The 27,027-nt window shown below is 44.3% G+C and overlaps 1 protein-coding gene across 3 annotated transcripts in view; it reads left to right on the top strand.

Moving 5' to 3' along the window:
- LOC125716029 (muscarinic acetylcholine receptor M3-like) overlaps positions 1 to 27,027 on the top strand; it is a 77,413-nt gene that overhangs the window by 38,607 nt on the left and 11,779 nt on the right. Inside the window, exon 1 of one of the 3 annotated variants that reach the window (XM_048988247.1) lies at positions 2,270 to 2,321. The exons of 1 other annotated variant lie outside the window; for it this stretch is intronic. The gene's annotated coding sequence lies outside the window, so the exon portion shown is untranslated. Of the gene's footprint in view, positions 1 to 2,269; positions 2,322 to 11,723; positions 11,847 to 27,027 lie in introns of those variants that run through there. One more of the 3 variants, XM_048988246.1, reaches the window with a different exon arrangement.

Raw genomic sequence — 27,027 nt, 5'->3', positions numbered from 1 at the left:
GGTACCCGAACTTTGGTGTGAATGTGCCTGTAGAGAACCAATCGATACTGGGGACCTACTGTACAGGGGTGGAGCCACAGAGGCACTGGCCCAGCTGAAATCTGATTGGCCCCTGGAGTATCCCTTCCCCTGTCACTCACAGATTCAAGACCTACCATTGGCTAATGAACAGGTTGGCCTCCTCTATATGAACGTTGGCCTCTGTTATTCCCTCCACATTAAAAAGTTTTAGAATCACCCCTGGGCACCCAAAGCTCCCATCCTGCACTCCATTCTTCACTTCCTTGTGTCCATCTCCCTGTGCCTTTCCGGTTAAGACCTCCCTCTCTGCCCTGTCAGCTTGGCCTTCCCTCTGGGTCTCTGTAAGCCCTGCAATTCTCACTTAGTGGGTCACAGACACGCCATCGAGGCTCTAAATTGCCTGCCCAGGGACAGACCGACCTGAAGAAGCGGAGGTTCCCCTGAATTTCTTCCTGCTTGACATCTGGAAGCTGGGTTCTTGTAGGAACTTCAGTCACATGGCATCCTCAGCCAACAGAGCAAAAGCCAACCAAGAAAAGAACAGACGCCACACCACTGGTGTTTAGACCCCTAGAAATATATATTTGGTGCTGGGAAAGTTGATAGGTTAAGGGAAGGATGCTCATTAAGACAGAGGGGAGCAGAGGTGAAGTGAAACGTCTCCCTGTAGGGATGGGCCGTGAGAGAAATGGAATTCAAGTCAGGCAGAGAGCTCAGCCTGAAACTCAATTTGGAGGGCTCCTTTTAATTACCGCCCCTACTTACATCTTAATTGGCCTGTAATTGGGCTGTTATTTTGAATGATATTTCCTTTTATGCATAGTAATTAGCGGTTGACTTAATTTGCTTTAAAAGTTAACCCCATCAAACCTGTGTCATTGCCATAGCTAATGTTTATTGCGTTTGCAACTGCACCTCGATTAGCGGCCATGTGTAGACCTGAAGTATGTTTTACTCCGGCATTGTAATAGCATGCGCGGACACTGACTTCGAACAGAAAGTAGAGTCATGGCCAAGAATATTGGCACCCCTGCATTTATGTCAGAAAACGCAGCACTTCTCCCAGAAAATTGCTGAAATTACAATTGCTTTGATATTGTCATATTCATTTCTCTTATTGGCACTGGAAAAACACAATAAAGCAGTGGAAAAGAAAAACAAATATGAGAAATATATCAAAAATGGTTTGGACAAAATTATTGGCACCCTCAACTTAATACTTGCTAGCACACCCTTTGGAAGAAATCAGTGATTTTAATCGCTTTGTGTAACAATGAATGAGTCTTTTGCATCTCTCTACTGGAATTTAGGACCACTTTTCCTTTGCTAGCTGCTCCAGGTCTCTCAGATGTGACGGGTTTCTTCTCCCAACTGCTGTTCTTAGATCTCTCCACAGGTGCTCTATGGGCGTTAGATCTGGACTCATTGCTGGCCACTTCTCAACTCTCCAGCTCTTCGTCTTAAACCATTTCTGGGTGCTTTCTGAAGTCTGCTTTGGGTCTTTGTCCTGCTGTAAGACCCATGACCTCCGACCGAAATCCAGCTTTTTCACACTGGGCCCTATATTGCACCCCAGAATTGTTTGGTAGTCTTCAGATTTCGTAATACCATGCAAACAGTCAAGACTACCAGTGCCTGAAGCAGCAAAGCAACCCCAAAACATCAGTGAACCTCCTCCACGTTTGACTCTAGAGACCGTGTTCTTTTCTTTGAAGGCTTACTTTTGTTTTCGGCAAACGGTTGAATGATGTGCGTTACCGAAAAGCTCTTTTTTTTGTCTCATCTGTCCAGAGGACGTTATCGCAGAAGGACTGTGGCTTCCACAGGTAAGTTTTAGCAAACTCCAATCTGGCTTTATTATGTTTCTGTACCAGCAGTGGCGTCCTCCTGGGAGCTGACGCTGCTGTACCCTGTGCCTGTAGGTCAGCTTGAATTTGTTTGGAAGTTGATCGAGGTTCTTTATCCACCATCGAACAATTCTTCGTTGTAACATTTCATCAATCTTTCTCTTTCGAGAGATTAGCTACAGCGCCATGGGCTGTAAACTTCTTTACAATGTTGCGCACAGTGGATACAGGAATATTAAGATCTCTGGAGATGGACTTGTAGCCTTGGGATTGTCTTTGCTTTTCTGTAATTTTGGTTCTCAAATCCTCTGACATTTCTTTGCCTTTCTTTCTTTTCTCCATGCTCAGTGTGGTACACAGACACTCAAAAACAAGATTAAATCAACATTTCTGCATTTTAACTGGTCGCAAGTGGGAATTCTCCATATTGCCAGCACCTGTTAATTGCTAGAGGTGAGCGAAAGCAGCATCACACGCTTGTAATACAATTATTTCTGACGATTCTGATAAGGTGCCAATAATTTTGTCCAGGCTATTTTTGACGTTTTGTGTGGAATGTCTGATTCGTTTTTTCCCCTCTGCTCTTTTGTGTTCTCTCCGTGCCGACAAGAGGAATAAATATGACAAATGCCAAAACATTTGTAATTGCAACAATTTTCTGGGAGAAGCCGTGCATATTCTGACATAAATGCAGGGATGCCAATATTTTTGACCATGACTGTATATGATATTCTGTTTTTGTTTTTGTCATCTGTCAGTAAAATTAATAGTTTGCCTATACTGTCTCGTAATACTCAGACTGATTGCTCTGGATTCCACAGAGCAGAAGGACCTTTCTGTATGTACACTGTGCTTGTCCACAGTGACGATTTATTTTTAGTATATTGTCTTATATTTGTTGGAGCTTATACTCTAAAGGAAACGTTTGTGCTATTTGCACATGACAGTTAAGAAAAATGGATCATATATCTACAATCAGGATATGATTAATGTGCTGGTTGCAAGATTCAAACTCACGATCGTCTGAACAGGAGCACAGACTCTAAAACAGCTGAGCTAAGCACCACCCAGTTGTGGTTTCATAATGCAGTTTCTCAACCCAGTTCCTGGGGTCCACCAGACAGCCCACGTTTTTACCAGGAGCTACGAGGGAGCGAACATGTGGATCGCCTGGGACTCCCCAAGGACCAGGTTTTGAAACACAGCCTTAATGTTTAATTAAATGTGAAGGAACTGAATGGGGAAAACCCAGCTCTGTCATTAAGAAAATTAAGTTTTTAAATAATCCCCCCAAAGTCGATTTGTAATGCTTCCTTAATATGGTCATTTGTAATCAGAGCTGCTTTACAATCCCGCCTAACTGGGCTGACAGGCAGTTCTCCTCATATTGTTGGACAGGAGAAGAGTCTGTGGGAGAGGAGATATTTGCCTTAAGCTCTTCTGCGGCAGAAGTTCCTGCAAATCCAGGATTTATCTCATCCAGAGGAGAGAGAAATCTACCCTGTGTCCGGCCTGGCTTCAGATCCTAAACCTGCTTTACTTGCTGACCATGGTACTTTATTTCATTTTATGTCTGTTGTCTGCGACAACGAACATAGGACACATTGGTAATGAGATCAAGCTATTCAGCACTGTTTGGATATTTACCTTCTGCTGCGTGGAGCTCGCAGATGTTGTGCACTGGCCTCGCAGATCCAGAGCTTTGGCTCTGACCCGCGGCTCGACTCGGCGTGTGCAGTTCCTCTCCGGGCGGCATAGTGCTCCGCTACTGGAATCTGTAAATGAGCCTTAGCTAGTGGTGCACCGATGTGGAAATTTTAATCAGCATCAATAACTGATGCATCTTTTTGTGTAATATCATTGATGCCAATAACCGGCTAAGCTCTAAGCCCGGGATCGTCCAGTGCAATCATCTGCATTATTTCAGTAGTTTAGCTTAGTGTTGCTAAATTTGAATATTAATAAAGTTGCAATATTGGCAAAGATTTATACATTGGACAGATGCTGATATATTACCTAATGATGCAATTCTACCCTTAGTGTCTGTGCATCTTGAGATAGTCTCGGACCTTGTTCTGCGCCCTGCACTTCTGTTGGTGAATTTCTGCGTGTTGCTGAAATAATTGAATGGAGGTGCCACGACTCCACTCCTCTCCCTCTTTGCTCCCTGCCCTCCCCCCCGTACCATCCTGCTCTACTGCAAATGTTTTTCTCTGTTGAGAGAGGGAGCAAATTCCATTCGTGGCCTTGTGCTCTGGGAGCAGTGCCGGCGAACGAAATGTGCATTAACAATACAACGCAATTTATCAATAAGTCACCAAAGGTGAAGAAAACGCATGAACACTTTGAAACGCAAATCGAATGCCATTTCTTTTTAGACGTTACAATGAAAATACTGACCAAAAGTAAAGGTAGATTTTGTTTATTCAGTTCCCCCCTCCTTTCAGATATAAGTCTCTTAACTTTGCTTTCATTTGGACAGTGTTATGGTGTTCACAGGTGCGCAGTGAAGATGGTGTTCACGTAATAATGATCCTGATGAAAACGAGGGTGCAAGGTTTTTGTTCCCCCTGAGTTTGTTCCCCTGAACAGCCGGAGGGGCGTGTCGAGGCTCACTTCATCATGAGCAACTGGGATTACAAACCCAGTGGCAGACGGCCTCTGTTAACGCCCTTGGAGCCCCGGGGGCTCTGGACTCATTTTGCCGAAATATAAACTGAGAGACGTGCCAGAAGAAATATTTAACAGACAGAGGTGCCGTGTGAGTCGTGGAAAGGCCCTGGTGTTGTAACCCACAACAGAGCGCTGTGACCAAACCACCACTGTGCCCCAGAAGTATAGCATTATGGGAAGGAGTGGCTCGTGTGTGGCGGTGTAGCGGTTAGCAGAAGCGGGGGTCGTACTAAGATTAGTGGATACCAGGGGCTTAGCCCAAAGATAACCACGTAGCATCACACGATGATGGTGATGGTCGAAGTGATTTAAAAGAAAGAAAAAAAAAACAGGTTTTGCTAAAACATTCAGGTCTTGAGCCTTGTAAGCCACACCCCCCCCCACCACTCCCCCCAAGATCATGCAGCATACACTGTTTCTGCAGCGAAACAGATTATTAGGCCCAGTGACAAAGATGAATGAACTCAATCATCCCAGCGGAGACCATGGTTCTGGAAGGCCTGAAGACCCAGGAAAAATGTGGTAACACTTTAATTAAGGCCATGATTTTAGTGATTTATAAACACATTCGTAACAAATAATAATGCATTCATAAAGCATTACATGCAGTAAATGCAGTACAAAGCATCCTTAATGCATATAGCAACCATTATAATGCATCATGAAGGTATCTATAGTGCATTATAGATGAGAGCTTCATAAAGCATTCATGATGCATAATAAGCATGGTTATAATGTTATGCCTTTTGATAAATATTTATAACCATATTTATTATACTTTTATATAATGCATTATAAATATGTTTAGAAATTATTAAAAATATGGCCTTAAGTATAGTGTTGCCAAGAATGTTCTGGAAAAGGACAGACCACATTGTTCACAAGGTCTTACTGCAAATATAAAATGACACACGAATAGGACATGAATATCGCAGATTCACTAGAGTAATAATATGCAGCCCTTGTGGAAGCAGACTATTAGGTGCTCAGAAGCAAAGGGATCTGGGCATGCTCTCGCAGGCTCTGGATTCTAGTCATAGACACCTTTGGGAGCAATTGACGTCGTACACTGGAGTGGTTAACTAAGCAGCATTGATGAAGATCTCGTATGCAGCAATCCAAGTCCAATCCAAGATGTCTGACCCAACTGTTGAAAAGGCATAAAACTTTCCACACAGCAGGACGCCTGTGCCGTCGTTTGATGTCTTGACCTGTGACCTCGTCTTGGGACTGGAGTATTTCATCTTCACTCAAGAAGTGGAGCACTTCAGAGAACCTACTGTATGTGCTGTAGCTGGTTCAAGTAAGAGCACTGGATAGGGATGGATGCCCTGGCAGATTCAGGGGTCCTAGCACTTCACATGGGGCCCAAAAAAACTACCATGGAGAGCCTGCTGGCCTAATGAACCCAATATGTGGGATACACATCGCTTCAATGTGAAAGTGCCAACCTGAGTGGACAGTCCAAGGCGTCAGTCTGTCAAAGGGTCCAGAAATTCTAGCTACGCCCCCTGAGTACAAGTTTGGAGGCTGGATCCATTTGGCGCGTGAACATCTTTGAGGCGTCCCACTCACTCCTGTTCACCGCTGCCTCCCTGGGAGCCTCCGCTGAAATGGGGATGACCAAAGTGGGCTTGGGTTTCAAGCCGGAACCCACAAGGTTCTCCCACTGGTACAGTCGATTCAGAGTGAACCTGTAGATGCAAGGATGGGGGGAGCTAGGTCTGTCCAGCACTGTGCAGAAGAACAGGGTGGGTATTAATGTAATATACCGGAAAAATCATTTGACGTCACTGTTACAGTCATGGAGATAGTATCTGTCTCTACTGCAAGAGGCGGATTCCCCAGGTTATATTTCACATACTTAGTGGACTCGATTGTAAATCTCTGACTTTACCTCACAGTTATTTAGGCTTCAATGACATGCGTCTCCATCTATTTGTCTTCAGTTCAAAGAGGCAAATAAAACAAGAAAGCCGTAAATAAGAAGAAAAAACAAACATGAAATAAATGAATTCTTGGATGTTTGTTAAGGTTTTATCTGCATATCTTCCAAATTAAACATTCAAAATAACTTTTCTGGAAACAGATGGCAAGACGACAGCGTAATGGGAGGTATCCTTAGAACGTACGACATTTGGGATGGGAATTTGAGCGTCTCGGTTTCCAAGGAACAGGAAATGATCCAGGCTGTCATAATTAATGGACAGATGCATGAGACTGACTTGAAATGAACTTTCCGCCCCTAATTCACTTTCCGCAAAGAGATTGATTTCCTGCTCCTCGCACAGCGCGTGGGACTTATCGGATTTACCTTCTGGATGTACGCACCGCACGGACGACTCTCGGATTCTGAGTCTGCTTGTGGCTGCCGCATACTTTCTCTCCGTCGCGTAACTTAGAAATACATCTGTGTTGAAACTCCAGGCGCCTGGCCGTGATGAAAATGATTTTGTTGTCAGAGAGGCATTGTTTTAATTTATGGGATGTCCTTTCGCTGGTGGCGGGTTTGAAATAATTACACGGCTGTAATACAGGCTTTTAAAACACGTTCTTAGTTAACTTGAAGATGTTTATCCTCTCAGCTTTTCAACCGAAATGAGTTACTGTGAGTGAAAACTCTTTTTTTCTCTGAGTGAAAACTGAGCTGCGTTCAGTCTACCGACGACAAGGACCATAGCGACAATGGTGGGATGCTACATAATGCTGCCATTTTTCTTGACCCCCCTGCCCCCCACAAGTACCCATGGTGTAGGTTATGTATGACCACAGACAGCAATCTGGAAGTTTCCGTTAAGATGCAGATAAAGGGCATTTCATCAAAGGTGGAAAGTTACGACCAACCAGCCAGTTAAGTACCCTGTGACTATTTATATACAGTTAGATGGTTGAAACAAATTCTTGGTCTGGATTTGTACTTTCTGGACCGGAACTTTCCACCACTGGTTGCCATTACCATGCTGATTTTTGTTCACATTTTTATCTGGAGATCAAATATCAAGGAAACAAGTAAAACCAAATTTCAGCTTCTACAAAAAAATAAATATTGTATAGTGGCTAATATAACTGGCAGTAGCAGGTGATTTTTTTCCTCCTAAGACGCTTTGTTGCCTGTCGCCTCTGACTTGCCCTTTCAACGTGACAGTTTTTGTTATTTAGCTTTGTCATTTAGCCTGAGCCGCGCTAACCTCTGACCTCTGGTTTAAGGTCAGATGTTCCGAGGAAGTCTGTCAGGGGGTGGTGAGAGTCGCACACGTGCCGGTCCGTGACCTGTGAACCGCGCCTCTGTTACCGCCTGTTTCAGAAAGGTTCATAAACACATGAAATATGATGTCTCAAACGGATAAGTGATCAGATTTAGCTTTAACGGCTTGTTTTTCCGCACAGACGAATTCAGGTGCACATGCAAACGATCTTTTATGCCTGTTATAATTACTGTTCATTTAGCTAACACAGCGGTGCCCACTATACATTTTTGCGGACTGATGATATTTGCACTTTGCCCATTAGCGGTGGAGTTTGTGGGCGTGTTGTTTCAGCATGTAATGGATATTTGATAAAAAAATAATTAAAAGATGTTCTCGGTGTCATTTTGCTGCCGCGTCGTCTATTATCAGGTGGCCAGTTGCTGGGCTCGTTTTGCTTTGTTAATATTCGGTTGCTACTGTAGGTAAACAATCTTACTTCTACCGTATTAAAAAGCAGCTTTTAAAAGCATGGGATGGGATGTGCCGCTATTTAGTTACGGATTTATCCTCCTGCATAGGTCCAGTTGTGGGAAGCCATGAGTAATCTAAGCTTGAGCAGCAGCTGAGTAAATTTTGGACTCGTTATGTAAATGTGTGTGAAATAGCTGAGCGCGAGTTCTTCGCAGCCAGCGCAGTATCTGTATTATTACAGTGTCTAATTCAGACTTACGGTGCCTATTGTCTGAGTCCGAGGGCCGCTGGCATTGTTTTGCAAATGCCCGAGGTTCGGCGGTGTACCCTGCGTTATATGTGCTGTGAATTTCAAATAGTCTGTTTTGCTCTTACGCAATTCTTTAAACTTGTTCTTAAACTTTTGCTCCGGAAAACTTCCCAAAGCAGAAAATGAAAAAAAAAAAACATTTTCTATTATTATTTATGTTTCGAGAGATCCATCAGACCACATATTTTTTAATCCATGACAGCCTCAGCCGAGATAATGCGTCAGAATGGAAAGATTAATCGACGCGTTTGCCGTCACGTTTTGACCTCGTTTCCTCTGCAGCTACCTGTCGCCCTGGACCCCTGGGGTTGAGGCATTGATGAAACCTTAAGCCTTTGGTTGCTAGGAGTCTGGGGGGGGGGTCTGCTGGTTTATTGTAACAATGTTCCTACCTGAAGAAACCCACCTTTGAAAGTTGTATCACAATCATTAATGTGACTCTTCAGCTCTTGATTTTTTCTGAACGAAAATAACTTTATGGTTTTGGGGAATTTCCAGGTTCTTGCGCAGCATTCCCAATTAGCAGGGATAGGAGAATATCCTTCTATTTTGCAGAGTTCGTGACATAAACAGTGTTTTAAAATCAGCGTGTCTAATTGGACTCATCTGGGCCAGTCTGCACAGTGACATTTTAATTACCGGCGTACTTTGGCGGGATACCGTTGCCGAAGCAACTGCGATGTTTCGGAACTCCTCTAATTACCTCATTTGAACAAATGAACCATCGAGGTACGTGTCTCGCAGGACCACCATTTTCCCATCGCTTGAATGTGGGGGGGTCATTTTCTGGTCCTCCACCCCTCCCCCAAACCTCATTCAGGATCATCGATGACATTTATTACTGAGCAAGGAGTTGGTTAAGATGGACGACATCACCCACAGACATGGAAATGACAGTCTTGGATTTTATGGATGGTGTGCACGGCTTAACTGTCCGGTCCATTGTAGACGTCGGTGCATAATGGGGACGCCAGAAATCAAATCATCAGTCCGTCGCGACGAAGCTCTGTTACTCGACAGGTGCAACAGTGTGGAAATTCGCCATGATTATGTCACCGACAAACAGGACGGGAGAGGGACTGCTGGCAGACACTCGCTGTTATTTTTATGTCCTCATTCCCACCCCTTACATTTTTAGCTCTTTTCCTCACGCTTGCTTGCCAATTTGTGAAGGGGGGGGTGGGGGAGAAGCCCTCGTTCAGAGGTGTGGCGTCCAGATCCGTGACGAACCCGGGAGGAGAGTGCGCCGCAGAACGGGCTCATGCACCATGGGTCGAACGTGTTCATCGTGGGCATCGCAGACACTTATTTTTAGCCCGCGTGCACCTCGATTCATGCTAATGGAACGCGATTTTCAGGTCCCTGCTATTAAACAACAAAAAAACACGAAACCTTTTCCAAGGAGAGTGATTTAAAAGAAGGAAAAAAAACACCAACGTTTACAGTCAGCCAGAACAAACGTGGAGACGGATTTCTCATAAATCGATGTCCGCGATGACGGGCGCCCGGAAAACCACGGTGCGCTGATCAGCATGGAGGATTCCAGATGCGGCTTCTGGCACGCAGACAAGAAACGGGTGACACGATAAAAGAAATCAACCATTCCTGTCGCCAGAGTGTTGCCCATAGTATATAAAAATCCATTTGCTTTATTACAGTACTGGCAGAGGTCTGACAGCAGGTGATGGGTCTGATTTCTTACTAAAATGTAAATGAAATAGCACCTGAAATACTTCCAGGGGAATTTCACAGAGCAATTAGCCAGCCCCGTGCTTCACTTTCATGGTCTGATCACACAAGACATTATATGTAAACTTAAAGTTCTTTCTCTGCTCAAACATATTCCTTAATGTGCATGTTACTTAGCTAAAAGGCCTGGCCACAAGGCTGCCAGCATTTGATAGAAAGTCAGTACATGCAGACTTCACACACGCGCAGAGCTGTGGGTGGGACACAGGCCAATAACCTTGGGTGGAGAGATCCCAGCACTACCCGCTGCGCCTCTGACCCGATTTTAATCTCCTATTTCTATGCCTCAGTTTTTGTGTGTCCTTAAGGTCACACAGTAGATTTATTAGAGAAATGCATACATTCTGAGCCTTACGTTTTACAGGGGGAAAAAATGTGCTTTATACTTTGTGTATGAAAGATTGAAATAAAACAAAATTAAACGACGTTCCCAGAGGCTTAACTTAGAACATTTCAATCATTATGTGTGTTGTTTATTTTGTGCAACAATTATTACTCATTTTTGTGAACCGGTGCCATAATTCTTGATCTGGGTCCAGCACATACTGTATACTGTGGTATTTTTCAGTAGGATTCTGAGGTGGTGTTGTGGGGAACTGGGAAATACATGCTCAGATGTTTAAAGTTCTTGTAAATGGCGGCGGATCTACGAAATGGTGTCACAGGACCCAAAAAAGGTGACCTTACTCACTGGGTACTGAACTCTTCTCTCGTGTCCAGTTCCTGACCCGTACAACTTGGTGAACAAGTCACATATATCAGCGGTAGCTCTCTGTCTTGTGGCTGAAATAGGAATGGAAATTATCAGCTCGGCCGAAGCCGGTGTGAGAGGCTTAGGTGAGAATTAGCTGCTTCGAAAATAAATGCACTGTAGGGGCTCCATGTCGTACTTCAACGAAAATGGACACAGTGTCAGAATTCAGAGCTCTAGAGGTTTACAGATCTGCACACTATTACATTGTGTCCTGACTTTTCACTTATACCCCATATATACAATATGTGGTGTTAAGTAGAGGATACCTCACATTGTTAGGTAATGAGTTACCAATGTTTACTTATTTTAAATGTTAAAAACCTCACATACAATTCAAATCAAGGCTGGGCCTAAAACTTTTCACTCCTCCCCCTGGAATTGGATTGACCTTCACGCTGCCCCCCCCCCCCCGATTTCATTGGCTCTGAGTAATGTCACTCATAAAGCACGACAAATGGTAGTGCCATACGCATGAAAAACAAGGTATCACAGGCATAAACCTTCTGTAATTTAAGAATATATCCATCCATCCATCCTCTGTAACTGTTGTCTTGTTCAGGGTCACAGCGGGTCTGGAACCTATGTGCCCTGCAATTGTTTCTCAGCCTTGTCCCCTATGCTGCCTGGGTTTGGCTCCAGACCCGGTACTGGATAAGCCAGTATGAAAGAATATTACTGTATGCGTACTCCACCTGACCTTTGAAGCCGTCTGACATCCTTGTCCCTCATGAATCATATTTCCTATTTTGTTTTTCCGTATTTGATTTTCAGAAACACGCTACATCAGCACAGCCGACCTGTCACGGTACCCGGAAGCTTACAGCCCACTAGGTGTGTGTGTCTTATACTGCCTGTGCACCTCAGGATCCACCCAACCCCCCCCCCCCCCCCCCCCCGGTCACAATAACACCTGAGCTCTAAGTTCATTTTTAATTAACAGCTTCAGCCATTTCATCTACTGTATATATACAACCGTGTGTTTGGTAGTGAAATGCTGTACAAATTTAAGCTGTAGCTTAATCCTATTATAATATTTTTTTTTAACATCCTGAGTACTTTGACTGGCGAAATCTCCTGTTTTTGTTTTTCACCCCGCAGAAATGTTACAAATGTTATCTTCAGTTAGTTAAACACGGTTCTTCTATAATTTCTTAACTTAATTTGAGTAACCCCACACTTAATCATACCAGAGCATTTGAGCACTTAATCATACCACTGGCAATTTATCAGGTGCCAGGTTTTCTGAGAGGATATTAGGTTACATTTACATTTATTTGTCCTACTGTGATACTTATCATCTTCCTCCTGTTTAACTCTTCATTATGATGTTTTAAATCCTCTCTGCATGTAAAAGGCCATATTGAACTGCATGTAAAAGGCCATGCAAAAGGCCTAACCAGTTAAGTTTGCAGTGACATAAGTGTGTTCTAGACCCCTAAGTCATTTGGCACAGACGCTGTATGTCACTTAACCATAATTGAAATGAATTACGTCAGTTTTAATTAGAAAATATGTGGATCAGTTGTATTATATGTATTTGAAGCGGTTCTAAATGAAATACCTTTCAGAGTTTTTTTGAGTTAATCCTACATCAGAACATTTCATTATTTGCGTTGGGAAAATATGCAACGCGATTATCCATCCATCCATCCATTTTCCAAACCGCTTATCCTACTGGGTCACGGGGGGTCCAGAGCTTATCCTGGAAGCAATGGGCACGAAGCAGGGAACTCACCTGGGAACCCATCGCAGGGCACACTCACACACCATTCAGACACACAGGCACTCCTGTGGGCAATTTAGCAACTCCAATTAGCCTCAGCATGTTTTTGGACTGTCGGGGGGAAACCGGAGTACTCGGAGGAAACCCCACGACGACATGGGGAGAACATGCAAACTCCGCACACATGTGACCCAGGCGGAGACTCAAACCCGGGTCCCAGAGGTGTGAGGCAACAGTGCTAACCACTGAATACAGCGCAATTAGAGTACTGTTTAAAATTAATATCAGTACGGGAGACTTTCATGACTGATCGTCCTTGTGTAGAAGATCTTTAATTTTCATTAACAAAATAATGTAGCCCAAAACTGAAAAAGTGCTGATAATCTTGACCTAACCTACTTTGGGGAAGGTTTGTACAGACTGGCCTTTGTTGCCACGGTGACAAATATATATATATATATATATATATATATATTTTTTTTTTTTGACTGACTTCTTCCGAATAGGGCTTAATGGAAACAGGTGTGCTGACAGCAGTGTGTAACCCTGTTCACCCGCCAGCAAGTTGGCGTGTGCCACGGATGGTAACTCTACCCCTCCTCCGCTGCCCGTCAGTGACTTGCTGGGGGCACTCTTGTGTAGCCTGGCTGGCTCGGGGCTTTCTGGAAAATCAGTGTCCACCAATTCAAGGGATTCGCTCCTCGACTTTGTAGCAGTGCCTCGCTTGTTTTTTGATCCCGATCAGGGAGCTACAGCATCACAGAAACGCACGGAGCCCTTCCGGATCTTTCCGCCTGGCATGCGAAAACTGTTCCTGGTTTTGCTGAATGAATGTACTTCTTTGGAAGGAGTCCTGTTTTCTGATACGAGGCAGACTTGAAGGTCTGAATTGTCATTTTCCCAGCACCTCCTTCTCGCAGAATTTAGCTTTTTCCCAATTAAAAATAATTGAGCCTAACATTTAATTTGAATAATTTGCCCCTTTTGACAGTATCTTTTATATCAATGCCTCACATTTTTGATAGAGGTGCATTAAGCTTTTGGCTAAAACATTCCCTTTTGGCACCAGGACCTCCCAAGCAACTGAATTTATTTTATATTCTTTTACAGCTATAAACTGAGAGAATGGGCGGGGTCAGTGTTATGGGGCTTGGCCTCCTCAAACCTCTGTCATTGGTTCGCCAGTTGCCCTTGACCGAGATGTCAGTCATCATGATTGACAGGAGCTCTTCTCGTCATTCACTCGTCTCTGGTGTTTCAGCGATGAGCTTCAGCCCTTTGGTCCTGGATAAACCCAAGCGTATTCTTTCACAGCGGGACCTCATTTGTAGCGCTATGCAGTATAATGAGCCCACAGTGAATTGTGATATTGAGCCCACGCCTTCGGTAACGGCTGATTAGCATTAAGGAAGATACTTTCAGCTGGTTATGATGGTCATTTGTCTGCATTGGAATAACACAAACGGAGGCACATTTCAGTGAATGGGAACTATGCTCAGGTCACCACGTCAGTATTCCAGAGGTGGTGCGCCGTCATTCCCAGAGATTTTCAATTGCACTAATACAGACTGTTTGCACTGTTAAGATCATTCCCTTGCAGTGCTAATTGTTTCATCTGTCTGTTCATCCTAGATAAGGGTAGCTATAATGAACCTAGGCTGTATGTATAAATATACACAAACTAAATATTTACACTCAGAAAACAGCCTCAAAAATCTAAAACGATCAAAAACAAGTACAAGTATAGTCAGCATAAAACCTTATATAATAATAATAATTGTAATGGGTGCTCATAATTCAATATATATTTATACTCATAAAATAAATACTCATAAAATTATATTAGAACGAATTATGATCTATGAATCGATTTTTAAGGGCACATTGAATTAAATGGTATCAGTTTATTTATGCTGGATACATGGAGCAGACCTGAACATAAATTTGAATCGAAATGAGCTGTCTACCTTTCACCGAATTAATTAAGCATTGTTAAGATGAAGGAAGTCTATCATTACATCTCAAATTAGAGCTTTTAAAACAATTAACCAAAACATTTCTTCTGAAGCATCTCCTTAACTCTTCCGTGTCTGTTCTGGCTTGACGCGCGATGGTCCTTAATGAAGAAAAGTGCAGTGTCTGATAGGCAGAGAGCCCCAAATAAATGGCACGTCCTTCATTCTTGGAAGCCGCTGTTAGCGACGTGTTGTGGGATGGATGGTAATCCCCCGGAACAGCCGAGGAATGCGACAGCCGACTGGAAGACTGTGATTCCTCGGCAGATCCGGCGGCAGATGGAGAACCACAAACAATAATCTCCGGAAAGCGCCGTTACGCGACAGAATTGAGCCCCCGGAGGAGCTGTCCAGCTGCCCGGGCCTCTCTGTGCTGCCTAAGCCATCCTTATGAAGCGTAGGGATCGTCTGCTAGGATCCCCTGTTAGTATATCCACACACTTGTATTTTTAAGATGTACACGCTCCCTAACCTGTTATCCAGGTTGCGGTTTTTCTCGGCGGGGCTGCTTTTCTTGTATCTTAAATTGTTGATGTTTTTTTTATTCTTTTGACTTCGGCACTGGGGCGGCATGGTGGTGCAGTGGTTAGCATGGTGGTGCAGTGGTTAGCACTGTTGCCTCACACCTCTGGGACCCAGGTTCAAGTCTCCGCCTGGGTCACATGTGTGCGGAGTTTGCATGTTCTCCCCATGTCGTCGTGGGGTTTCCTCCGGGTACTCCGGTTTCCCCCCACAGTCCAAAAACATGCTGAGGCTGATTGGAGTTGCTAAATTGCCTGTAGGTGTGCATGTGAGAGTGAATGGTGTGTGAGTGTGCCCTGCGGTGGGCTGGCCCCCAGATCCTGGGTTGTTCCCTGCCTCGTGCCCATTGCTTCCGGGATAGGCTCCGGACCCCCCGCGACCCAGGAGGATAAGTGGTTTGGAAAATGGATGGATGGATGGATGGATGGATGGACTTGTTAATGGTGTAGGATTTGACACAAAATAACTACAGTCGATATAAATGAAAACTGCAAAAAGGGAAATAATAATAATAAAGCAGAAAAGGGCAATTATTTAGCAGGCCTGGTACTGGATCTGGTGCAGGGTCTGCAAAGTATGGCAGTCATCCTCTGCGTAAGTTACGAACCATTACTGGATCACAGCACATTTCCAGCATCTTTCAGCTGCCCATTAAACTGTGTTCTCTCAAACCCTTGGTATAGCCGCTATCTGTGTCCAAGGTTTACTATCTGCTATCAAGTGATAAGCTGCATGTTTTATTTTTTAAGGTTTTTAACTCCCACTTCTTCACCGTTACGCCACTGCCAGTGCGATGCCGTTAGACAGATTAGATGGTACTGGGCACTTGCCTGTAGCTGTAATAATTGCACCAGGTCGAATGTATAAAGTGAGCTTCCCTCCCAGAACATTAATCACGCCCACAATGAAGGTGAAAGCCTCCATGAATATTATCTTAATGGAGGCCCAGAATGGGGCTTCACAGGTTCCAATCAACAAATTGATATGATGGTAAACCGCCCGCACATATATGGCTTTTTCATTACATGCCCGATTACCTGTTTGTTCGAAAGTGACAGTGGATGGAAAAGGGGCACAAACTGTGGGTCTGTTACAGCCAAAAAATGATCTCTACCAAATTTCAGAGGGCATAAGAAAACAGGATCTGTTTGGGCGGTGTATAGCTAAGAAGGTTAAGTGTGTGCTTTGGTACGGAAGGCCTTGGGTTCGAATCTCATGTGACTGCGATGTAATCGTACCACTGTTGGGCCCTTGAGCAAGGCCCCAACCTTTCCTCACTCGGACATCGCTCTCTTACATAAATAAATGTGAATGATGTTTGTCTGTCACAGTTCTTAATATAACTCAGGAGGCTGTCTGAAAAATCGGCATTTTAATCAGGGACATTCCCACCCTGTTGGCGCACGGGAGACCTAAGCAAGCTTGGTTTTATGCCTGGGGGGGGTTTTCTGGGTCTTTTGTACTTCTCACCTGAAAAAGCAGAATTAAAGCCACCCTCGCTTCACTGGGCAGCCTGGCTCCCTGTAAGCTTCGTATCTCGTTGTGTGTTATAAACCAACAGTTTATACTGTGGCAGTGACGAAGACTCTGAAGTATAAATTATGTTTTGCTGCAAACAAGAAATAAACCACGTTGTATACCGCATTACTGAAGTGTACAATGTTTCGTTTCTATCAGTGTTACAAGCTCATTTAAATTGCATAAATATGAAAGCATGAGTTAATTTTGATTCCGTAGGTTAATGAAAAACGCACACAAAAATGAAAGACTGTTTTTTCGGAAATTGTTGGAAAAGTTTCTACAGATGAAATGAACAACAAATCCGTTTTTTACAAGGCATATAGTCATTTTGTTAAATCACCCTTAATTCCATTCTGCTCAAATGACCGGAGGAAGTAAAACTACAAAAGAATATTTGAATGACTGCATTGTTACCTGGCCCAGCAGAAGAGGGCATCTTGGGTAGCACACTTTGGTAACATTCTCTCAGCAAAGGAATAATGTTTTCTGCTCCTATCAATAGAATAACCATCGGTGCAGACTATTGCATTAGGCTTCAATGAAATGGACTTCAGAGTTGTTGGTTCACGTCCCAGGTGGCAAGCTGCCCCTCGTACCCTCAAAATCTGATTGGAAGAAGTTTTCTAAGAGCATCTGCTGTGTGGCACAGTGGCCATCGCAATAAGCCTTGCTCATATGTAAAGGGGGGGGATTGTTAATGGGCATGGGGGGGGGGGGTCAAGTGCAGAACCCGTTACTCATTCTGCATTTGCCCCCCCCCCCATGCCCAACAACAATCCCTCCCTTTTACATATTCATTCAGTTCTCATCTACCTGATTGACTACAATTTTGCACAGAATCTTCTAAATACTGTTGCACTTTACATCATTGTGTCATTTATTCAACTGCCCTGTGTGCCTTTAATCGCCCCTTCGGGGACAAATAAAGTTTTTTGAATTGAATTTAATGTGATGTGCTCGGCACTGCTCCAGGTGCGAGCTCTGAGCCCAGCATGGAAGCAGCTGACAGTCGTTTCGTGTCGTCTGCTCGCCGAATTATCTGCCGGAAATGAACACGAGGAAGAGCGGCCATCAAAGCAAATGGTTATGAGCCACATACAGTAATTCCAGGTAGGAAGGCCCGGCCTTCTGTTTGGCTGCGTATCCTCTAGGTCTGCCCAAACACTCAGACAGGAAATCTGGGCACTTGTATTGCCAGTTCTTAGAGGAAGACTGCCTTTAGCTAAGCAGAAATGCTTTTCCATTTCTAGGCGGCAGACTTTATCTGCAGTGTATCCAAGCCTGAAGTTCAATATCCTGATAATGTAATAAATCCTTCGCATTGGCCAATCCTTTTATGGTAAGACGTTCCTGGTCCTTGTCCTCCAGGATAAATCCCAGTGGAAGTTCAAAAGTTGGATTAACTTTATCACTTCATCGGGCCTGATTTAATTACGCTCAGATTTAGTCTGTGTAATTTAATAATCTGTGCCTTGCATTATTTCAGGGATAAGAAGATGCTGTGAACATGAAAATATGGACGTCGTCACTTTTATCTATAGCCTCTGTGCATGATTACAGTATGTTTTTGGCTAAACCAAACAGCACATCTATCCGCTTTCTGTAAGCGCTTATCCAAAGTGGGGCCGTGGTGAGCCTGGAGCCTGTGTCAGGAATATCAGAGCTAAGCTGGGAGGCACCCTAGGTGGGATGGCACACGCTAAGGGTGGTTTCACCTAACTGGATGTTTTCTCGTTGCCGGTGGAAACCAGAGCATCTTGAGATGACCTGCATGAACACAAGATGCAGGTTCCACAAACATTTATCCTTACAATTATCCTTCTGATAATTTAAATGTCATTGATGCCACAGTGGGAGCACTGAATGGGCCCGGAGAGACCGAATCAACCTTGGAAAACAAGACGGGGCGGAGAGCCGCTAGACTGGAAAGTAAGATGGACTGCAGTAACAGCCAGGGTATTCATCAGCAGGGCTTGGACTGGACGCTAGTGGGGTAAAGGTCTGCTTCAAGGGTAAGAGTGAGCCGCTGGATGACCTTTAGTCAAACTAGTTACTTTGTTACTGGAAAAGCCAAGCGTGTTAAAGTAAAAAGCTTTAAACTCAAATCGCACAGCGAGTACAAGAACCCGCAGACGCTTGGTCTGATGGGTCAGGATCCACTCCCTGTGATTACTGCTCTCCTGATTCCACCCAGCTGACCCTACAGAAGCCCCATCGAGGCAGGGGGCCCACAAGCACCTAATGAGATTCTTTAACTGTGTGTCACTGCTGTGACTCAGTGATACTGGCCAGTTGCCATCCACGAACAGTGTAATCAAAGAATAGACTTTGATTTAAGCCTCATTTGACTTTCCCTCGCCGTGTTGCTTTCAGTCACCTGCCTGGCACAGTCTGTCATGGCAGCGAAACGATGCTTGGAAAGGCGAATGAGAAATGAGATTTGTTTTCTGTTGACGTGTTCAGGGTTGTGCTAAGATGCATGTGGATGGTAGCGATTCCTTGGTTCATGACACCGAGGGTGTCTCGCGTTCCCGTCACGTCGGGGCAGCTGTAGAAATGCGGGACGCAGGCTGAGCGAGGCAGAATTCCGTTTACCGTACATATACATATACTGCTTATAGGAATTCAGCTGTTGGTGGCTAATTTTGTGGTTAAACTTTAACCTTTCAGTATGAAACATGTGAAAATCATGCAGCAATAAGTACACAAGAGGTCAATTTTATCAGCCAGTCAGCCTGTTGGAAACAAATTCATACTGACCGTAGCACATAACATTCATACCATGTTCTCTTATCTCCTTAACTTTTATTCCCTGCCTTGTGCCTTGCGATGAGTTGGCGCCCCATCCTGGGTTGTTCCCTGCCTTGTGCCCTGTGATGGGTTGGCGCCCCATCCTGGGTTGTTCCCTGCCTTGTGCCCTGTGATGGGTTGGTACCCCATCTTGGGTTATTCCCTGCCTTGTGCCTTGCGATGGGTTGGCGCCCCATCCTGGGTTGTTCCCTGCCTCGTGCCTTGCAATGGGTTGGCGTCCCATCCTGGGTTGTTCCCTGCCTTGTGCCCAGCGATGGGTTGGTGCCCCATCCTGGGTTGTTTCCTGCCTTGTGACCTGCGATGGGTTGGTGCCCCATCCTGGGTTGTTTCCTGCCTTGTGACCTGCGATGGGTTGGATGATTGCAGTCATAAATTTTTATAAAATCCAGTTTCCCCTTGTGGGGACCAAAGAAACTGGACACAAGCGGCTATAGAGCCACACCACAGTCTGCATGCTGTTCCTGCTCATTTTATTTAAGATTGATGTGCTAGTAGTTCGTCAGTGTGTTTGTAGTATGAGTTTTAGTCATCGCGTCGGATTGGCTGTGCTTCAGCTAATGCATATTAATGATCCCCGCTCATATATTCCCCGCCGTTTTTCTTAAGCATCCAGGCGAGGATTCGCTTCACACGCAATTGCAGTTTGTTCCATCATTAAAGTTGTATTTTAATGGGCGCGGTATTATACCGAAGCTGTTTATTTTTATTTGTTTTTAGCTGGTGCGCCTGCATAAAAAGGTACCGTGCCATCTGATCCATGCCCGTAGGCGTCTGCCAGTCTCTTCGGTTTGCGGCGTGGAGTGCAAAATGTCACAGGGAAAGGGCAGCGACTGCGGCGCTGTGTGACGCTGTGAATACGGCCGTGTCCGTACCTGCCAGTTGGAGGCAGTGTGCGTGCAAGAAGTCCACTTGCGTCCCGTTTTCTCCACCATTAATTTCCGCTGCGGAGATTCAGCCAAAAAGGGTCCTCTAAAAATGTAGTCTTCTAAAACGCGACCAAATTAATTTATAATGAATATGTTAAAACCGCACTTTATAACACAAAGTGACATAGCCATCTTTTTCTGCAAGGTCGGACGGTGAAGTGGTTCTGACTGTACTGTACATGCTTCGATGCGAAATTAAAGTAATACAATAATCAGACCGGCACTGACTGCAGAGAGTCAAATGGCTGTGCAAATCTGAGTTAATATTCTGTGGACAATGCGAGGAAAGAGAGATACATTTTTGGTTTTACGGTCTTGTTTGTTAAGCCATGGGTCGTACTGGGCTTCTAAAAACAGCTGTTTTGTATAATTTTGTTGACGTTTTCGTATAAAAATGTGGCTTCTTTTTTTAACCAGCAGCCATACCTGCCCTGCTTGTTAGCCAAGTGACTCAGTGCTCCGGGCTTCAATGCAATTAAGTGCAAGCGAAAAGGGGAAATAGAATGGAGAAGTAGAAATAGTGAGCACAATTCGCGAAGCTAAATTAAATCCCGTCGGCGGCTCGCAATATAGTCCAGACTAAACAGCGGCTGACTAACGAGGACGGAGAAGCTGGTGTCTGTGCCGCTATTCATCAATATACAGTAGGGCTCAGAGAGGCGTCTTTAAACCCTCATTTTCTGTTGTTCATCAAAAGCTGTTGAGATGACTTCACATCAAAGACGGAGATGTCCAGATAGCTTAATGCTGTCTATGAGGCTTTTGGGTTGAACCCCCTAAAACAGGTCTAACGAAACCCCTACTTTTAAACATTAATTCCTGCTTACGTTTCCATTCCGATTTATCTCCCTTTGAAGTTTTAAAACAAATCAAGTATAATAATAGGTAAAACTAAATTATAGTACAGCCAGTCGGGAAGCTATAGTTTAGTTTCTTGTTAGAGTTCTACAATTGGTTTCTTCTAGAAGCAATTCTAGAGTTCTAAGCTTTGAATAGGCTTTCTTCAGAGAAATGCCAAAGCAGAGCAGCACGCCGTCAGATGCATTCGAAAATAGCAAGGACCTCGAGACTGCCCTTCTCACGCCAGGCAGAATATACACCCAGCGGTCACTTTGTTAGATACACATGCTGGTTTATGCCGACGGGCTACTCCTGCGAGTAGGGAATCACGTGACTCGTTACATAAAGTCTGGAGGCAGGGTCGAGAGGTTCTCCTACTGTTTGACGAAGCATTATGAAGGACAATAGGCCTGGTCGGAGCAGTTTTGAAATTACGATCGCTGGGTGACAGATGTTCCGGCCCAGAAACAGCCACTACCCTGGGATTTTTGCACACTGCAGTGTCCGAAGTTTACCGAGAATTCGGCGATAGAGAAAAACGAAATGTCCAGTCAGCGGCGGTTATGTTAAGGACTTCTTGTCAGTCGGACAGGTCGTAGGAGACCGGCCAGACTCGTCAGCACTAACAGGAGGGGTACAAGTGCAAGAGGGAGGTTTCCAGCACCTCTTTGGATCCATGCCTTGCAGAATTCGGGTTCTATAGGCCAAAGGGGGTTTTTTCGGCTGGTACTTGACCGGGGAACCCAATAAAGTGGCCCTGAATGTATATTAAACAACACTCCGTTACTGAGGTTCTGCAGACAGGGGCTCGAATGCAGCTCACACGATCATTCCTGTTGCATTTTCAATGGAAATCTAATTCTGATCTGCAGCGAGATTGCTAACTTTCTACAGCACCTGAAACAGAGGAACTCTGTAATTATACATGTCTGATCTGTCTTCCTTTATCCTTACTGTATGTGCTCCGGGTGTATCTGTGTTGCCATCAGATGCTTAAATTAGCTATGTGATTGTGCTTTTGGGGGACGATTGTGCAGGAATTACTTCCTTTGTTTGTAGACTGGTTTGGGCAGAAAGCCAGCAGGAAAAAAACAATCTCAAAGTTTCCAGTCTGAGCTCCATTGAGCTCTATCTGATCCACCAGTGGTTGTGAGTGCTTGTCACTGGAAATTACTGGTTGTGGGGGTTAATATTCCTACCCCTCCAACTTGTGAATTTCTGAGTTATTTTGCAGACACTGACAGAAGGCTTAATATGTTCAATTAAAGAATCAATTAGAGCAATCATGTGCTTTAAGTGCTTTGTTGGAACAAGACGTTGTACTTAAATCAGAACCAAGATTGGACTTTCATTATCAATGCCTGTGAGATCTATGCAATAGCAATTAAAGTGTATACATACTGTGGCCAATTATACATTCAATAATTACCATTTTAATTAATGTAATGAAATATGATTTTATTGGCTAAGCTAAAAGGAAAAACTCATTTTGTTGCCCATACATTATTCAGCAGGCATGTTCATTTAAATCTGAAGTCCAAACGTTATGTTGCTAAACCAGCTCGTCCTTCATAGCAAATCAGAACAGAGCAGGCAGTCATTCCCATAAGCTAAATAACCAATATCAATTTGAATAATCAAACCCATTAAGCAGGAATTCTACAGAAAAATCCATAATATCCCTTTTTCCTCTTGTTTACTCTTGCAGCACCAAATCTCATTTATTTTCTTGGAAAGTAAAGTTAGCATTTCCATACATCTTCCAATGGTGTGTGCAATTAAAAATTCTCTGTTCCAGATGCATGCGCTGTAATTTAATTTCCCTTGGCTGTGTAATCACCATAAATGCACTTTTCAGTAGAATTCCCCTTTAGACAAAAATCTCCAGCATAGGGACTGCGCTAATCTTCTATCTGCTGGCCGGCTAGCATGCCAGTCAGAGGGAGAGATTGGATTCCGTTTGTGAAGCAGAACGGGAATATGTACTGTGGGATTGATTTGAAGGAATTTGTGGTGGGGGGGCTGTTTTCTGCGTCTGAAGCTCATTTTATCTGCAGTAAGAATCAACACAAGGGAGGAAATTGCAAGTGGATGTAGGTGTTTTGGAAGATGGTGGGACATTACTCACTTCACTGTGATCATTTCATCCTAATTTTAAAAGCGCAAAAAGTCTCTGTTACGAACTATGAAGTTTTAAAGAAAAAAAAAAAAAACGGTGTGTAATTACTTTCCCTTTGTACAGGACTCATTAGTATTAAACTGTAATAACAGAAAATTAATGTGAATCATGAAACTCTGTGGATTGGTTAGATTGGACAGACATGAGCACAGAGAGCAGTCTATTGAATAAATTTGACTACTAAACGTCCCAATTTGCATGGCTCTCCATCTAATAACACCATCCGTGAAGTGCTTTAAGGCATCTTACCATATAATGCCCGCATACTCCACAAGATAATAACACAGAGCTAGTCTATCTGCTTGGATGTATATTTATAATTTTTGCATTTTTGCTGGAAATGACTAACTCTGGAGACAGTTCTGTAGTGATTAATGTACAAGAAATAAAACAGAAGTATGAAACGAAAGGAAATGAGGAGATGTGTGTGCTCGCATCTGTGAGAAGTGTGTGTGTTCGTCAGGAATAGTGTCTGTCTGGGGCCCTCCACCTAGACGCAGCATGCTTACCTTATACACGCGTTCCACTATGCCAGTGTTCCGCAATCCGGTCTGCGGGGACCCGCAGACAGTCCACGTTTTTGCTCCCTCCCAGCTCAAAAATGTGGACTGTCTGGTAGGGAGCTTGGAGGGAGCAAAAACATGGAACAACTGTGGACTCCCGAGAACTGGGCTAGGAAACACTGCACTTTGCTTAAAAAGAGGTCTGGGTGGATGGATGGATGGATGGTTACATACGGACTCAAGCATATGTACTATACTTGAACATGAGAGGAGAATGAATGGGGTTGAAATATATATTTGTGTATGCGTATGTGTAAAACACCTTTTCACTTTTATTCCGTCAGCCGGTTCTTTTATAAAGTGAGCAGTAGCAGCTGATTCCTATGAAATCGGCTCCCCGCTGCTGTTCTGATGTGTCCCCGCTAGCAGTCGGGATGCCCGGCCTTTATCAAAAATCCAATCTGCCATGGCAACCGCATCTCATCCCCAGGCTCGATGTGAGCACATCATGTGCCCGGCTTCGGAATCGCTCTCTTTGACATTGGTTGCTCTCTGCTTGGCCTGGGCTGTGGGGGAGGGGCGGGGCGAGTTCTTCGCTCTCATCTGTTATGGCTAGAATCTGTCCGACCCTCACCCACGCTAAATTTTAGTCCCCTGCTAAGAAATAAATGTCAAATTGGTAAGTCACACTTTAGCGGTGAGAACAGCGGCCACCCGGTGATGATACATGCGCACCGATCACTGTGTAATGAGGTGGGCTTTGTTGTGAAATTTGCACAGTTAGAGTACCGTGGAGGTTATCATCTGTTGCCGTGGCCGCCAGTCCCCCTCAGCGGTGAACAGACCTTGCCCTCTGCGTACTGTATTACCAGACCTTCGTTACACAGAGATTAGTTTTTCATTGCGGCCCTGTCCACGATAGAGCAGCGAATCATTCAGCTTCTCACGTGCACAGAGTCTTGTTACAGGACATGAACGTTGGGGGGGTGGGGGGGGGGCACCTGTTTCTTCAGCAACGGTATTATGAATTGAAAATGTCAGGCACAGGGTGTAAATCGCGGTTGCGTTAGGGAGAATAACGCGTTCCATTCCCTCCTTGGCACCTGAGATCTGTCAGAGTTGTATGAAATGTTGCATGTGTGTGAAAGCATAGCTGGCCTTGCCGCGTGACAAAGCGCATCAGTTCTGGTCCTAGGTTCTCGTCTGCCGACCTTTCCGGCATTGTGCGCTCGGGACTGCGAGCCCAGCTTCGGAGTCTGTCTTTCTGACAGCGGGCGCGAGCTGCGTGACCATATTGGTAGACGTTCGGGAGTAATAGCGGGGACTCGCCTCGTACTTCACGGCTGAGACGTGACCTCTCTCCGTTTACACAATGCCGTGCTCTGCCAGTGCGGGGCCAAGCCAATTGGTAACACTCTCAGTTTGCTTAACAGTGACTAGGTCACCCAGGGACACAAAGCGCACAAGTCCCTTTCTATTAGAGAGTGATTTCCGTGACACTAAGTTTTTATCTATACATATACAGTGCCAGTCAAAAGTTTGGACACCTACCCATAGAGAGGTTTATTTGTACTATTTTCTACATTTTTGAATAATTATAAAGACATCAAAACTATAAAATAATATATGGAATTATGCACTGACCAAAAAAGTAATAAAAAAAAAACTATTTCCAAAAGGGGGGGGGGGGCAGCTCTCAGAATTGGAATTCAGAAGGTTGCCAGTTTAAATCCCACAGAATGAACTCAGGAGTGCCCCCTTAAGCATGGGCCTCAACCTCAATTGCTCCAGGTGCTGGCAATTTCCCTTCTACACCAGTTCCATGAGGTGCCTCCTGGGATGCTTTCCCAGCTGTCCTGAAGGAGGCCCCACATATATGCTGAGCTCTCATTGGCCGCTTTTCCTTCACCCTCTGGCCAAACTCCTCCTACGCCATTTCTACCATCTATTTCCTTTGGTCAGGCAACACTATCACTCTCCTTTGCAGGCAGCTCGGTGTGTCCAAACTTTTGACTGGTACTGTTTGTCTAGATATATACAGGCCTCAGGTTGTAATGGCAAGTACATGGATGCCCCCCCCCCCCCCCCACGTCATTCAGTGTAGTTTCGCCCACATACAGTAAAGGTCAGTCTATTGACTATATCAGTGATACTTAACTGGTGAACTGTAGTCGAAATATAATTTAATCTCCCCTCCCCCCCCCACTCATAAATTTTATTGGTGGTAATCTGCTCAGAGAAATTTTATGGTGAGTTACTCCAGCTTGACCACTGTGTATATATCTGCAAACGGCAGGCTGTGAAAAGTGTTCATTACTGTACAGAGGAATCCGCTCTATTCTGTGAGTTTTTACCCTCATTTCTGTCTATTTTCTGTATCCAGCCGGTCATTTTTCATAAAATCATGCACCTATTTCTGCCGATCTCGCTGGACATTGCGTGCAGAAACTCTTAATGGCTTTTGCACTGGTGGCTGTTATGTTGCAATTACATACCGAGAAACTCTGTCTTTCTGGGCAAATTTCTTGCGCGTTAAGTGTCAGGATAAGATGTTTAGAGTAAATAGCTGCATTAGGTGTTTCAGTGAGACTAGTGGGCTTGTTTTTTTTTTTCATTAATAATCCCTGCTGAGAATTAGATATCGAACTGGTCAGTAGTATAAAAGCAATTCAGTTACATTCAAGGTAATTCACTTAAACCCAACAAGCTTTATTAATAGGTGTTTACAGACCATTGTACTGGGAAAGTGTTACAATAAATGTGTAAAACGATGCTTTCTGATAATGATACTAATTTTGAAACACGGCCACTCCGACCACAATGAGGCATAAGAAGAAACCTGAAGTGTTGCTGAATGCCAAGCCCTAAACAATGCAGTTTTCTGAAGCAGTGCATCATGATTTCATTTGTGAAATATGGGCCACGTCAGTAATGCTGGTGCTGATGATGGAGGTGCGGTGGCTCCGGGGAATGT

The sequence above is a fragment of the Brienomyrus brachyistius genome, chromosome 20, assembly GCF_023856365.1.
Source record: "Brienomyrus brachyistius isolate T26 chromosome 20, BBRACH_0.4, whole genome shotgun sequence".
NCBI classification, from domain to species: Eukaryota; Metazoa; Chordata; class Actinopteri; order Osteoglossiformes; family Mormyridae; genus Brienomyrus; species Brienomyrus brachyistius.
Note: the sequence above shows the minus strand (reverse complement) of the source record. Positions and strands in the feature narration are given on the sequence as shown.